General features: G+C 36.9%; 1 pseudogene; it reads left to right on the forward strand.

The window, feature by feature from the left end:
* The first annotated feature begins 337 nt into the window (after window positions 1-337).
* LOC116544035 lies at window positions 338-462 on the forward strand (annotated as a pseudogene).
* Window positions 463-14,698: the final 14,236 nt, after the last annotated feature.

The raw sequence follows: 14,698 nt of genomic DNA on the forward strand, positions 1-14,698 counted from the left end.
TTTCTCAGTCATTTAGTCTTTTTTTCTGGTGCCCGGGAGATTGTTTTTTCTTTAAAGTTCATTGATTTTATGTGCATTTATATCAGTTGTCAAGATTCTGAGTAAATACTCTTAGATATACAGTGTGCCATTTCAATGTGCAGTTTCAAATCTTTTTTAATTTCAAGAATGTTTTATTATAGTTTTTAGAATTTGTTCTGTCTTTTTGCCAAAGTTTTCTTCTTCAGGGACTTGTATTATCCATATATTGGATTATCTTTGTTTTCAATACTGTTTTCTCTTAAATCTTTTAGCTGTCTTTTTGTTAACAACAACAACAAAAAACAATTTCCCTCCCTCAGCTCTGCATAATTAATACACTTGGCTTCACCCATGTGACTTCTGCAACAGGGAGAAAAGATGTCCTTGGCACCTCAGATTGACCTTATGGTGGTCTCTCTCTCCTTGAGGGGCACAACAGATCCTGGGTGGAAAAGAAAACAACAATTTCCTTTCTTCATTTAGTATCGTTTTACATATTACCTGTGCTTATTTTATTTACTCTTGAATTTCCTCTAGATTGGGGCTAATTTCTGAAGTTGTATATCTATATTTTTTGAGATAGAGTCTCCATCTGTCTCCAAACTGAAGTGCAGTGGCACAAGCATGGCTCACTGCAGCCTTGAACTTCTGGGCTCAAGCAATCCTTCTGCCTCAGCCACCCAACAAGCTAGGACTATAGGTATGCACCACCATAGCCAGCTAATTTTTGTGTACACGTTTCCTATTCTTTTCTGAGTTCTATTGCCTTATTTTTGAATTTTTAAAATTCCAATTTATATTTTTATGTTTTCTTTCATTACAGTATTTTCTTAATTTCTTTCTGCTTGTTTTGAAAGAGTAGGTAATAGTACTCATTTGTTTTGGGGGCATGTCTTTCTGACTTGCATTCACGGTCTTTAAAATATTATTTCACTCCTTTTTTTTCCTTTCTAATAACTTTCTCTTGGATTTTACTTGTATCATTTTTTACTAATTTTTAACGGAATCAGTTTTTCTGAACTTCTAGATGGAGGCATGGTCATTTTGTTGTTTTTATGTGGTCTTCATAAAGCAGCTTGTTTTCACAGTTTTCTGGCTGTGTTCTCCTCGCCCACTTTCATCTGATTCTTCTGTTTTATCTCTATTGTCCCTGTACTGCTAAATTTAGACTGCATTCCAGGAATTTCCTCTAAGTTTGGGTTTTAGCCTTAAAGGGAGCTATGGCTACATAGTTTTGAGAGTTCATAATGCCCAGGTGATGTAACCCCTTCAAACTTACAACACATTACTTGCACCCATTCCAATTCCACTTGCTTTTCTTAAATCAGTCCACTGTGTTTTCTAGTAAGTAGATTATTTGGGGGTTTTCAAATTTTCTGGTCAGACAGATGATCCATTGTTTCTCCATGCTTACTCCCTCATGAAGTCTTGTATTTCTGATTTGACCCCATTCTCTTGTATTTAGGGCTCACAGAAACACTTTAACATTGAGTGTTTTGTAGATGTTTTACTTTGCTCTTCAGGCAGGCAGCTTCTACGAAGGCTCCCAATGATTCCTGACTTCTGCTATTCATGTCACTGAATAATTCTTTCCCCTTGAGTAGAGGATGAACCTACTGACTTGATTTAAGATCAGAATACAACAGAAGTGATAAGATGTCACTTCTGAGATTAGGTTACATAAAGACTCACTTCCAACTTGTTCTTTTTCTCTCCCACTTGCTTATTCTGAAGAAAAACAGTTGCCCTACAGTGAGCTGTCCCATGGAGAAGCAAATAACTGAGGGAGGTCTCCAGCCAACAGTCAGCAAGAAACTGAGGCCCTCATTTCAATGGGCCACAGGGAAATGAATTCTGTCAACAATCACTGAGTGAGTTTGAAACCAGACCTTCCCTAGTAAAACTATGAGATGACTGAAACCCAGGCCAACACCATGACTGCAGCCTTGGTTGCAACAGATTAATTGTGAGAGACTCTTAGCTAGAGTCTAAGCTAGAGCTAAACTGACCAGATTCAGAACTCACAGAAACTTTAAGATAATAAATGTTTGTTGTTTTAAGTGCTGGGTTTGAGGGTAATTTGTAATGCAGTCATATATAAGTAGTACAATTTCTTTCAGCTTTGTTTTTATGGGAGTGGGGAATTTAGTGAGACTCAAAACTATTTCATAAGTAATTTTTAAAACAAACATTACTCTAAAAAATAAATGTTATATTTTTCTTTAATTTTGTAGGCCAATTTTAACAGCTAAGCAAAGAAAATTAATAATTTCAGTTGGGACTGGTGGCGCACACGTGTAATCCCAGCACTTTGGGAGGCTGAGGCAGATGGACAGCCTGAGGTCAGGAGTTCAAGATCAACCTGGCCAACATAGTAAAACCCCATCTCTACTAAAAATACAAAAAATTAGCTGGGTGTGGTGGTGGGCGCCTATAATCGCAGCTACTAGGGAGGCTGAGGCAGGAGAATCAGTTGAACCAGGGAGGCGGAGGTTACAGTGAACTGAGATTGTGCCATTGCACTCCAGCCTGGGCAACAAGAGCAAAACTCTGTTGAAAGAAAGGAAAAAAGGAAGGAAGGAAGAAAGAGACAGAGACGGAAGGAAGGAAGGAAGGAAGGAAGGAAGGAAGGAAGGAAGGAAGGAAGATAATTTCTATCAATTTACATTAAAATGTAAGTGTATTCTGCTGTTTAGTTACCAACAAAGCAATTCCTTCTTACCTTCTCAGAAAAATTATTATAGTATCATTAATTCCAACATGTATTGCCATATAAAAATCAGACGTGGCCGGGCGCGGTGGCTCACGCCTGTAATCCCAGCACTTTGGGAGGCCGAGGCGGGTGGATCACGAGGTCAAGAGATCGAGACCATCCTGGTCAACATGGTGAAACCCCGTCTCTACTAAAAGTACAAAAAATTAGCTGGGCATGGTGGCGTGTGCCTGTAATCCCAGCTACTCAGGAGGCTGAGGCAGGAGAATTGCCTGAACCCAGGGGGTGAAGGTTGCGGTGAGCCGAGATCGCGCCATTGCACTCCAGCCTGGGCAACAAGAGCGAAACTCCGTCTCAAAAAAAAAAAAAAATAAAAAAATAAAAAAATCAGATGCTTTCTTTTCCAGCAGCTTGAGTTTCCCAAGTGAAAAAAAGCAGGCCAGGAGCAGTGGCTCATGCCTGTAATCCCAGCACTTTGGGAGGCCAAGGCGGGCGGATCACCTGAGGTCAGGAGTTTGAGGCCAGCCTGGCCAACATGGTGAAACCCCATCTCTAAAACAAAAAAGAAAAAAAAATTTTTTAAAAGAAAAAAAGCTTACAGTAATCACATCACTTTCACATGAATAAAACTTATACAGAAAACAAAAACAGTGCAAGGGGCTCCTCCCCCAAAAGGCAGAAGTCATTCTTTAATAATAAGGCCATTTATCCCAAGTTTTTAGATTCTTATTTATGGTTATTCTAATTTTCAAGATAAATTCTACCACCTCCTCCCTAACTGCAGTGTAGTTCCATCAGAGATTGTCAGTTTGTATCAGCAATGTCTACAAAGTGTGTGGCACACTGTAAGTGCTCAGTAAATACTGGTTGAATAAATAAATCTATCAAAATCTGCTGAACTATAACCAGCATTTATTTAGCATTTACCAACTACTAGGCAATCTGCTAAATTATTTATTTATGTGTATTAACTTTCATAATCCTTAGAAGAAACTGTTTTTAATCTTATTTAATAGATAGGGAAATAGACCTAGAAGTTAAACAACTTATCCAATATAAATATTGTAAGCAAATGACATAATCTTAATAAATCACTAAAAAGTCTAATTTCAAAGCAGTACTCTTACATTCCTACATTATAACGACCATTCTCAAAACTTTATAAAAGAGCAAGGACTTATTTTTCTATAAAAAAATACTTCTCAGTATGAATTTTCTCTTGCTTTTAGAGCTGCTTTGTTTCAATAATATTATTGAATAAATTAGTTATTATTTTAATAAGACAGTATGTCAAATCTTGTTGATTTGGCAAAACTAAAAGATAACAGAAAACTAACAAGAATTACTCTAAAAATCAAAGTAATCATCAGAGGCAAGACTTAAAGTTCAAGTGAAAGTCTATTAATCAAATGATGTTTCCCAATGGACTCTCTGACCATTACAATGACCAGATATTTCCAAATCTCCTGGTTGTTGACAATGTTCTACTAAATCACATTTTAATTTAAATTGTTGAAGTCCAGGTATGATTTTTTAAATGTTCAATTAATCCACTTAAAACTATAATGTAAAATAACATTTTTAGTATTTTGACAATATTTGACAGAACAAAGTACAATTTTTCACAGAGAATAGAAAGATTTTTGAAAGGCAATTATGATACCAACTGCTGACAAAGGTATTACTCTACAGACATTTTACATACTGCTAGTGGATGTTAAATTGGATCAGTGTTTCTGAATGGCTACTTGGCAATATACATTAAGAATCTTGAAAACATTTACATTTCCTGACTCAGTACTTAACTGTCTAGAAATCTAAAAGGAAATAATCAGACACAGATAAAGATTTACAGATTTATAGACAGATTTATAAACAAGAAGGTTCACTGCAAAATTATAACATTAACGCAAAAGGGTAACTTTAAATGTATGACAATATAAAAAAGTTATAATTATGACACAAATATGAAGTTATTAAAATGATCTATAAACTAAAGATATGGAAAAGTTATTGTGTTAGTAACAGGTTAAAAAACTAGTAAAGGAAGATATAAGTGATGCCAATTTAAGAAATTTATTTTCTAAAAGACTGGGAATAAATAAACCAAAATATTAATTGTGATTATTTTTAAGTGGTAGGTTCACAGAGGAGATTTACAGTTTCTTCCAGACACTTTTTCAGATGTTTCCAGTTTTCTATAATTGACAAGTATCAGCTTTAGGATGAAAAAACAGCCCATTATTTCCCAAAGATTTAAATTCAGATTACACAAAATACTATATGATTTTTTAAGTATAATAAATTAGCATGTAAATGAACAGTCATTTATTTAAAATTTAATTTAAAGAAAAATTAAGTAGAAAGTCTGAATAGACTGCTTTTCTTACTAACCTAAGTAAACACACCGTGTAGTAAACTCCATTACTGTATATAACTTCAGAGCAAACACAGATGGATCTAGGCCCTACAGTCTTATTACTCTCTGTAGTCTTTTATTATTTCTCCTTCTCTCTACCTTCTCTATCTATATACAAACAACTATCAAAAGCAGCACTAAGTACTAACATACATCTAAATTGTGAATATATTCTTTTTTACACGGAATGCATATATTCCTGGCCTCTATCCAGAGTTATGATGAGGTCAGATGCCTGAAGTTGGAAGTAAAGTGAAAAACAGCAAATTAATACCATAAGAGGTTACCCCCTACTCTGCCATCTATACCCTAAATCTATAATAAGGCATTTTCTGGGGGGCAGGGGAGACAGGTATATACTGGGATTTTAACCATTCTTATTAGCCAAATTACTAAATAGTCCGGTTTGTTAAAATTTTACTTGTTGAGTATAATATAAACTTTAAAGATAATAGTCTTTTTACTTAGTCCCTATCATCTAAGACAATGCTAAGAAAGGCTAATGTATAGTAAGCTAAACTAACATAAAATACAAATTAGTCTACCAACAAGAATAAAGTATGTAGCACCTGTATTGAAAGATAATTAGGGACAGCCTCAAGTTAAGACTTTAGTAGTATAACCTGCACCTAAAAAATTTGGTTTACAGGGAGAAAAATTAAGGTCACCAGTTGAAATATCTCAATATTAATGTACTGCTTGTGTATTATCAAGAAGCAAGCCCCTAAGATTTGGAAGCTATAGGTAAATAGCACAGCTCTGTACCTTTAATGTGATGTATCTTCTATAGGTTATACATAACACACTATCATGTCAATGGCAATTCAGTCATTATGGATACATTAATTAGAGAATTAATACTTATTACACTACAATTAAATTCCCAAATAGACTAACGGTACTATTATAGGTATCCAGATCTGGAATTCTTGTCTACTACTATTTAAAAGAACATCTCTACATGATATATACTATCCTATGAACTTTTAGAATATATTTTAAGATTTTTTTCTTTAAATTGTTGCAGTTTTCAGCATATTACCTCTTCTCATATGTTATCATCCTAATTTTCATTTTTAAAGTTTCATTTTTTATATATTTTATTTAAAATATAGAGATGGAGGCTAGGCACAGTGGCTCACGCCTGTAATCCCAGCATTTTGGGAGGGTCAGGCCGGTGGATCACTTGAGGCCAGGAGTTTGAGACCAATCTGGCCAACATGGCAAAACCCCATCTCTACTAAAAAAAGGACCAGCAACAACAAAAAAACCCACAGAAATTATCTGGGCACAATGGTGCACACCTGTAATCATAGCTACTCAGGAGGCTGAGGAACGAGAATTGCTTGAACCTGGGAGGCAGAGGCTGCAGTGACCCGAGAACATACCACTGTACTCTAGCCTGGACAACAGTGTAAGGTTGTCTCAAAAAAAAAATAATAGAGCCGGACTCTCACTATGTTGCCCAGTCTGGCCTCAAACTCCTGGGACCAAGCAATCCGTCCAGCTTAGCCTCGCAAAGTGCAGGGATTATAGGCATGATCCACCACACCCAGCCTCCATTTTTAAAGTTTCTTTATTTTAAGATGGAGTTTTGCTCTGTCACCCAGGCTGGAGTGCAGTGGCATGATCTTGGTTCGCTGCAACCTCCGCCTCCCGGGATCAAGCGATTCTCCTGCCTCAGCCTCCCAAGTAGCTGGGACTACAGGCTTGTACCACCACACCCAGCTAATTTTGTATTTTTAGTAGAGACGGCGGTTTCACCATATTGGTCAGCCTGGTCTTGAACTTCTGACCTCGTGATCTGCCCGCCTCAGCCTCCCAAAGTGCTGGGATTACAGGCGTGAGCCACCGCACCTGTACAAGTTTCTGTGAAAGCATGTGAATTTTTTAAAAAAAATTTTGATTTCATGTCTCGGGAATCTGTTTAACTCAGCAGCTCCTCAGTACCAAACAATCACACTCCCACAATACAGGATTTTGAATTAAATCTCTTGAGGGCTTTTTAAAATAGTGATTTATATAAATACCTATCCTGATTCCTTGAAATAATATTTCTCAAACTGTCTTTCTTTAAACGCTTCATGTGAGCTATATGAGTTCAGTCAGAAATTTGGACAGTTTATCTTCCCACAAGTAATACAAGTTTAAAAAGTGGTAGGAACAAATAGAGGACAAGAACAAATATACTGGATTAAAATTAAGTGAACTTCAACAAATCACTCTCTGCAGGGTAGTTCCTAAACTTTAGCTAGCTTCAGAATTATCTGGAGGACCTGTTACAAACAGACTTCTTGGCCCTAACCCTGGAGTTTCTGACTCAGTAGGTCTGAATATTTGCATTTCTAACAATCTCCCAGATGATGTTGATCCTGCTGTTCTGAGAAACCTAACTTAGAGAATTACTGCTTTAGAGTCTCATGAAGTACACTGTCTGAAATAAAAATCGTAACATGTCAAAATTTCTCTAATTAGAAACACCTATCTAAATATGTGTAAGCAAATACTCTCTTGCCTAAGATTGTATTAATTTGTTACTGCAAGTAAATTCTTTCAGAGAAAAATGGTACCATTGGATTTTCACCAATTATTACAACAACATAGGTTAAAACATTCTTCAAAAGGTTAAGTTTACCTGCTAGAAATTACTAAGATAAGCAACAGCAATAAAGTACTTCAAGCAGAAGAGAAAGAAATATGAGTCCTGAATAACTTATAAAATGAATGAAAAGATTAGTTCCTTAATATATTTAAATGAAATTCTTTTTTTTTTGAGACAGAATCTTGGTCTGTCACCCAGCTGTAGTGCAGTGGCGCGATCTCGGCTCACTGCAATCTCCACCTCACGGGTTCAAGCAATTCTCTGCCTCAGCCTCCCAAGTAGCTGGGATTACAGGCACCTACTACCACGCTCAGCTATAAACTAAATTCTATTTTCATCCATCTGGCAGTCAAATTAATATAGTATACTTTTATGTTAGACATACCTAAAGTGGAATCATGACTTCACCAAACCACTTAGCTCATATGACATTGGCTGAGCTAATGAGTTAGTTTCTCCTGCCTTATATATAATAGAGAGTTCCAATATAGCAAAGCTTTAAAATGCTTTGTAATGTCATTCTCCCGTCCATAAAACTACTAATGCATCAAACTGTAAGAATAGTGATGAATTAATTTTCAAAAGAGAATCCAGGAATTTCTGAAAGAGAAAAAATTTGAAAACTTAAAATTTTTTTCTCACCTGGGTTCAATGATTGAGTCGTATGGGATGCAATAAGGATGCCCTAACCAAAACCCAAGGGCATAAAAGAGCAATGTAGCCTCTTAGATCAAATCACTATGGCAAATAGAAATAGACATTTTGGAAGACTGAGTCAGGCATAGAGAGCAGTGATCCAAAAATAGTTTTAGGTTTTCTCTGAGATGGCAAACATTGCAACCTTTCTGGAATTGGACATTCTGGTGATCAGCTTATGTCCTAGAGCACTAGCATGAAAATATAGTTCAACCAAACACTAAAAGAAAGCATCATTTTCCCTAAAACCAGCAAGAGTCACAGCTCATAGGATGAATGCACAATCACCCCAGGCCAGGAGTTCTCATCCTCAGCACTATTAACATTTCAGGCTGGATAATTCTTGTGGGAGGACCATCCTGAGCATTATACATTATTCAGCAGAACCCCTGACCACTTACCCACTAAATGCCAGCAGCACTCCCCAGTTATGACAATCAAAAATATCTCCAGACATTGCTCAATGTTCTCTGTGACGCAAAACTGCCCCTCATTGAGAACTACTACTGTCATAGCTCAAAATCAAGAACAGCAGTAAATTGAAAATGCCTTCAAATAATCTAAGTTTTAGCTGGAACAATTCTCTGGCCACAATGCCTGATACTTAAGTACTCAACAAATGTTAGCCACTATTATCATCATTTTGTATGTGTACATGGCTGCCTAATTTACTGGCACTAACAGCAGTCTGACTCGCTTCCTGTAATAGTTAACAAAAAGGTTTAGAAACTCGGAAGGGAGGAAACATCATCTGCATGATGTTTAGTGCTGCATATTGGGATGCTAATGGAAAGCCATAATTTATATCCCAAATGGTAAACAAGTATGCCACAATTCATATTAAACACAGACACACAAATACGTACACACGTATACATATAAACAGAGGTGGAAATGACGCTATAAGTTGACCTACGAACCTCAAAGATTTCTAATATTCAAGTGAGATTCATACAAATGATATCTAACAGGTATGTTATACAAGTAGATTTCCAGGAAAAAGTGATTTTTAAAAATCAGTCAATTCAGCCCCAGCTTATGCTCTTTAACCCTCATGAAATGATTCAAGGAACATGTAAGGGTCCTTTATTCTTGTAACTGACCTTAACGCTAAAAATTAGGTAAATAAAAACCTGAATATGAGTAATTTAGTAATGTCTTTAAATCGACATTATTATATTAGAACCTAGAAATACAACTAGTATTTGGTATAATCTTGTAAACTCAAAACCTCACTATTTTTAAATAAATTCAGAGTCAATAATCTACCTTCAAAAGGTTTCCCTTACTCAGGCAATACAATGTCTTTTAAGGAAGTTAAAAGTTTTATAAACTAGTTACAAGATAATTGAATGCAGGAAGCTACTATACATGAAAAAAGTTCCCACTCAAGGCAAGGATCTTAATTTCCAGTCACAGGGGAGGATAACTTTCTGCCACTTCCCTAATGCTCCTGTTACCCATCCCCACACCAACTGCTGTAAGAAGGTACATCTGCCCCCTTCTTGCCGAATTGGTGAAGAATCTGTACTAATTTTTCTTTCAGTGTTTGGCGGAATTCCCTAGTAAAACCATCTGGGCCTTTGCTTTGCCTTGAAGGTGGCTTCTTTAAAAAAAATAATTAATTCAATCTCTTTATTTGTTATAGGTCTATTTACATTATCTTTCTCTTGAGTCAGTTTCAGCAGTTTGTGTCTTTCTAGAAAGCTGTCCACCTCATCTAAGTTATTTAATTTTTTGGCATACAACTGCTACTATTCCTTTACACTACTTTTTATTTAAGATTGGAAGCAATGCTCCTCTTTCATTTCTAATTCTAGTAATCTGTGTTTTCTCTTTGTTCTTACACAATCTAGCTAAATATTTTGTCAAAATTGATATTTTCAAAGAACCAGCTTTTAACTAATTTTCTCTAGCTTTTCTTTTCTTTATTTCATTAATTTCTTCTTGAACCTTTATTATTTTCTTTCTCTGCTTTAGGTTTAGTTTGCTATTCTTTTTTCAGTGTCTTAAGGTAGATGACTGTATCAGTTTGAGATTTTTCTTCTTTAACAGAGATTTATAACTATAAATTTTCCTCTAAGCATTACCTTAACTGTACCCGTAAGTTCAGTATATTGTTTCTTCATTTTTATTAATCTCATAATATTTTCCAACTTCTGATTTCTTCTTTGATCCACTGGTTTCTTCAGGAACATGTTCCATTTCTGCATATTTTTAAGTTTCCCAAATATCTTTCTATTGGCTGCTAATTTCATTCTATTGCGTTTTGTGTTATTTTTTTTTAATGTAATAAAGTTTCTTTTACAGTGTAGCATATGGTGTTTTCCTAGAGAATATTCCATTTGCACTACAGAAAAACATACATTCTGCTACTGTTGGATACTGTTCTATAAGTGTCTGTTTGGTTTGGTTGATTTATAATGCTGTTCAAGTCTTATATTTCCTTGTTGACCATCTGCCTAGTTATTCTATCCCTTACTGAAAGAGGAGTATTAAAATCTGCAACCATTATTTTTAAATTATCTATTTCTCCCTTTATTTTTATCAGTTTTTGCTTCATAACTATCTTGGAGCTTTGTTGTTAGATGCAGATATATTTACAATTGTTGTGTCTTCTTTTTTTTTTCTTTTTTTTGAGACGGAGTTTCACTCTTGTTACCCAGGCTGGAGTGCAATGGCGCAATCTCGGCTCGGTGCAATCTCGGCTCACCGCAACCTCCGTGTCCTGGGTTCAGGCAATTCTCCTGCCTCAGCCTCCTGAGTAGCTGGGATTACAGGCATGTGCCACCATGCCCAGCTGATTTTTTTTGTATTTTTAGTAGAGACGGGGTTTCACCATGTTGACCAGGATGGTCTCGATCTCTTGACCTCGTGATCCATCCGCCTCGGCCTCCCAAAGTACTGGGATTACAGGCCTGAGCCACCGCGCCCAGCCTGTTATGTCTTCTTAATGGGCTGCAATTTTTTAATCAATATAAAGTGTCCCTCTTTATCTTCAGTAACTTTTGTTTTAAAGTCTATTTTGCCTGATATTAATATGCCACTCCTGCTTTCTTATGGTTATGATTTGCTAATATTATCTGTCATCTTTTTATTTTCCATCTATATATTTGAATCTGAAGTGTGCCTCCTGTAGAGAGCATATAGTTGGGTTCTGTATTTTTTTTTTTCCCATTTATTTATTTTATTGCATTTTACATTTTGGGGTACATGTGAAGAACATGCAAAATTGTTGCATAGGAACACACGTGGCAGTGTGATTTGCTGCCTTCCTCCCCATCACCTACATCTGGCATTTCTCCCCTTGCTATCTCTCCCCAGCTTCCCACCCCCAACCCTCCCTCCCCTATTTCCCCCCAACTGACCCCAGTATGTAGTGCTCCCCTCCCTGTGTCCATGTGTTCTCATTGTTCAACACCCGCCTATGAGTGAGAACATGCGGTGTTTGATCTTTTGCTCTTCTGTCAGTTTGCTGAGAATGATGGTTTCCAGGTTCATCCATGTCCCTACAAAGGACCCAAACTCATCGTTTCTGATGGCTGCATAATATTCCACGGTGTATATGTGCCACATTTTCCCTATCCAGTCTATCGTCGATGGGCATTTGGGTTGGTTCCATGTCTTTGCTATTGTAAACAGTGCTGCAATGAACATTCGTGTACACGTGTCCTTATAGTAGAACGATTTGTAATCCTTTGGATATATACCCAGTAATGGGATTGCTGGGTCAAATGGAATTTCTATTTCTAGGTCCTTGAGGAATCGCCACACTGTCTTCCACAATGGTTGCACTAATTTACACTCCCACCAACAGTGCAAAAGTGTTCCTATTTCTCCACATCCTCTCCAGCATCTGTTGTCTCCAGATTTTTTAATGATCGCCATTCTAACCGGCGTGAGATGGTATCTCAGTGTAGTTTTGATTTGCATTTCTCTGATGACCAGTGATGATGAGCATTTTTTTCATATGTTTGTTGGCCTCACGTATGTCTTCTTTTGAGAAGTGTCTGTTCATATCCTTTGCCCACTTTTGAATGGGCTTGTTAGTTTTTTTCTTGTAAATCTGCTTTAGTTCTTTGTAAATTACGGATATCAGCCCTTTGTCAGATGGGTAAACTGCAAAAATTTTTTCCCAATCTGTTGGTTGCCGATTCACTCTAATGATTGTTTCTTTTGCTGTGCAGAAGCTGTGGAGTTTGATTAGGTCCCATTTGTCTATTTTGGCTTTTGTTGTCAATGCGTTTGGCGTTTTGGTCATGAAGTCCTTGCCTACACCTATGTCCTGAATGGTTTTGCCTAGATTTTCTTCTAGGGTTTTTATGGTGTTAGGTCTTATGTTTAAGTCTTTAATCCATCTGGAGTTAATTTTAGTGTAAGGTGTCAGGAAGGGGTCCAGTTTCTGCTTTCTGCACATGGCTAGCCAGCTTTCCCAACACCATTTATTGAACAGGGAATCCTTTCCCCATTGCTTGTTTTTGTCTGGTTTGTCAAAGATCAGATGGTTGTAGATATGTTGTGTTGCCTCCGAGACCTCTGTTCTGTTCCATTGGTCTATATCTCTGTTTTGGTACCAGTACCATGCTGTTTTGATTACTGTAGCCTTGTAGTATAGTTTGAAGTCTGGTAGTGTGATGCCCCCCGCTTTGTTCTTTTTGCTTAGAATTGACTTGGCTATGCGGGCTCTCTTTTGGTTCCATATGAAGTTTAAGGTGGTTTTCTCCAGTTCTGCAAAGAAGGTCATTGGTAGCTTGATGGGGATAGCATTGAATCTGTAAATTACTTTGGGCAGTATGGCCATTTTCACGATATTGATTCTTCCTAACCATGAACATGGAATGTTTCTCCATCTGTTTGTGTCCTCTCTTATTTCGTTGAGCAGTGGCTTGTAGTTCTCCTTGAAGAGGTCCTTTACATTCCTTGTTAGTTGTATTCCTAGGTATTTTATTCTCTTTGTGGCAATTGTGAATGGAAGTTTGTTCTTGATTTGGCTCTCTTTAAGTCTGTTACTGGTGTATAGTAATGCATGTGATTTTTGCACATTGATTTTGTATCCTGAGACTTTGCTGAACTTGCTTATCAGTTTCAGGAGGTTTGGGGCTGAGACGATGGGGTCTTCTAGATATACAATCATGTTGTCTGCAAATAGAGACAATTTGACTTCCTCCTTTCCTATTTGAATGCCCTTTATTTCTTTTTCTTGCCTGATTGCTCTGGCTAGAACTTCTAATACTATATTAAATAGCAGTGGTGAGAGCGGGCATCCTTGTCTGGTGCCGCATTTCAAGGGGAATGCTTCCAGTTTTTGCCCATTCAGTATGATATTGGCTGTTGGTTTGTCATAAATAGCTTTTATTATTTTGAGATACGTTCCATTGATACCTAGCTTACTGAGTGTTTTTAGCATAAAGGGCTGTTGAATTTTGTCAAAGGCCTTCTCTGCATCAATTGAGATAATCATGTGGTTTTTGTCTTTGGTTCTGTTTATGTGGTGAATTACGTTTATAGACTTGCGTATGTTGAACCAGCCTTGCATCCCCGGGATGAAGCCTACTTGATCATGGTGGATAAGCTTTTTGATGTGCTGTTGCAATCGGCTTGTCAGTATTTTATTGAAGATTTTTGCATCTATGTTCATCATGGATATTGGCCTGAAGTTTTCTTTTCTTGTTGAGTCTCTGCCGGGTTTTGGAATCAGGATGATGTTGGTCTCATAAAATGATTTGGGAAGAATTCCCTCTTTTTGTATTGTTTGGAATAGTTTCAGAAGAAATGGTACCAGCTCCTCTTTGTATGCCTGGTAGAATTCAGCTGTGAACCCATCTGGACCTGGGCTTTTTTTGGGTGGTAAGCTCTTAATTGCTGCCTCAAATTCAGACCTTGTTATGGGTCTGTTCAGGGTTTCGGCTTCTTCCTGGTTTAGGCTTGGCAGGAGGCAAGTGTCCAGGAATTTATCCATTTCTTCCAGGTTTATTAGTTTGTGTGCATAGAGTTGTTTGTAATAATCTCTGATGATGGTTTGAATTACTGTGGAATCTGTGGTGATATCCCCTTTATCGTTTTTTATTGCATCAATTTGGTTATTCTCTCTTTTCTTTTTTATTAATCTGGCTAGTGGTCTGTCTATTTTGTTGATCTTTTCAAAAAACCAGCTCCTGGATTTATTGATTTTTTGAAGGGTTTTTTGTGTCTCTATCTCCTTCAGTTCTGCTCTGATCTTAGCTATTTCTTGTCTTCTGCTAGACTT

This window comes from Sapajus apella, unplaced genomic scaffold, assembly GCF_009761245.1.
Source record: "Sapajus apella isolate SASKATOON/1434 unplaced genomic scaffold, GSC_monkey_1.0 scaffold203, whole genome shotgun sequence".
NCBI classification, from domain to species: domain Eukaryota; kingdom Metazoa; phylum Chordata; class Mammalia; order Primates; family Cebidae; genus Sapajus; species Sapajus apella.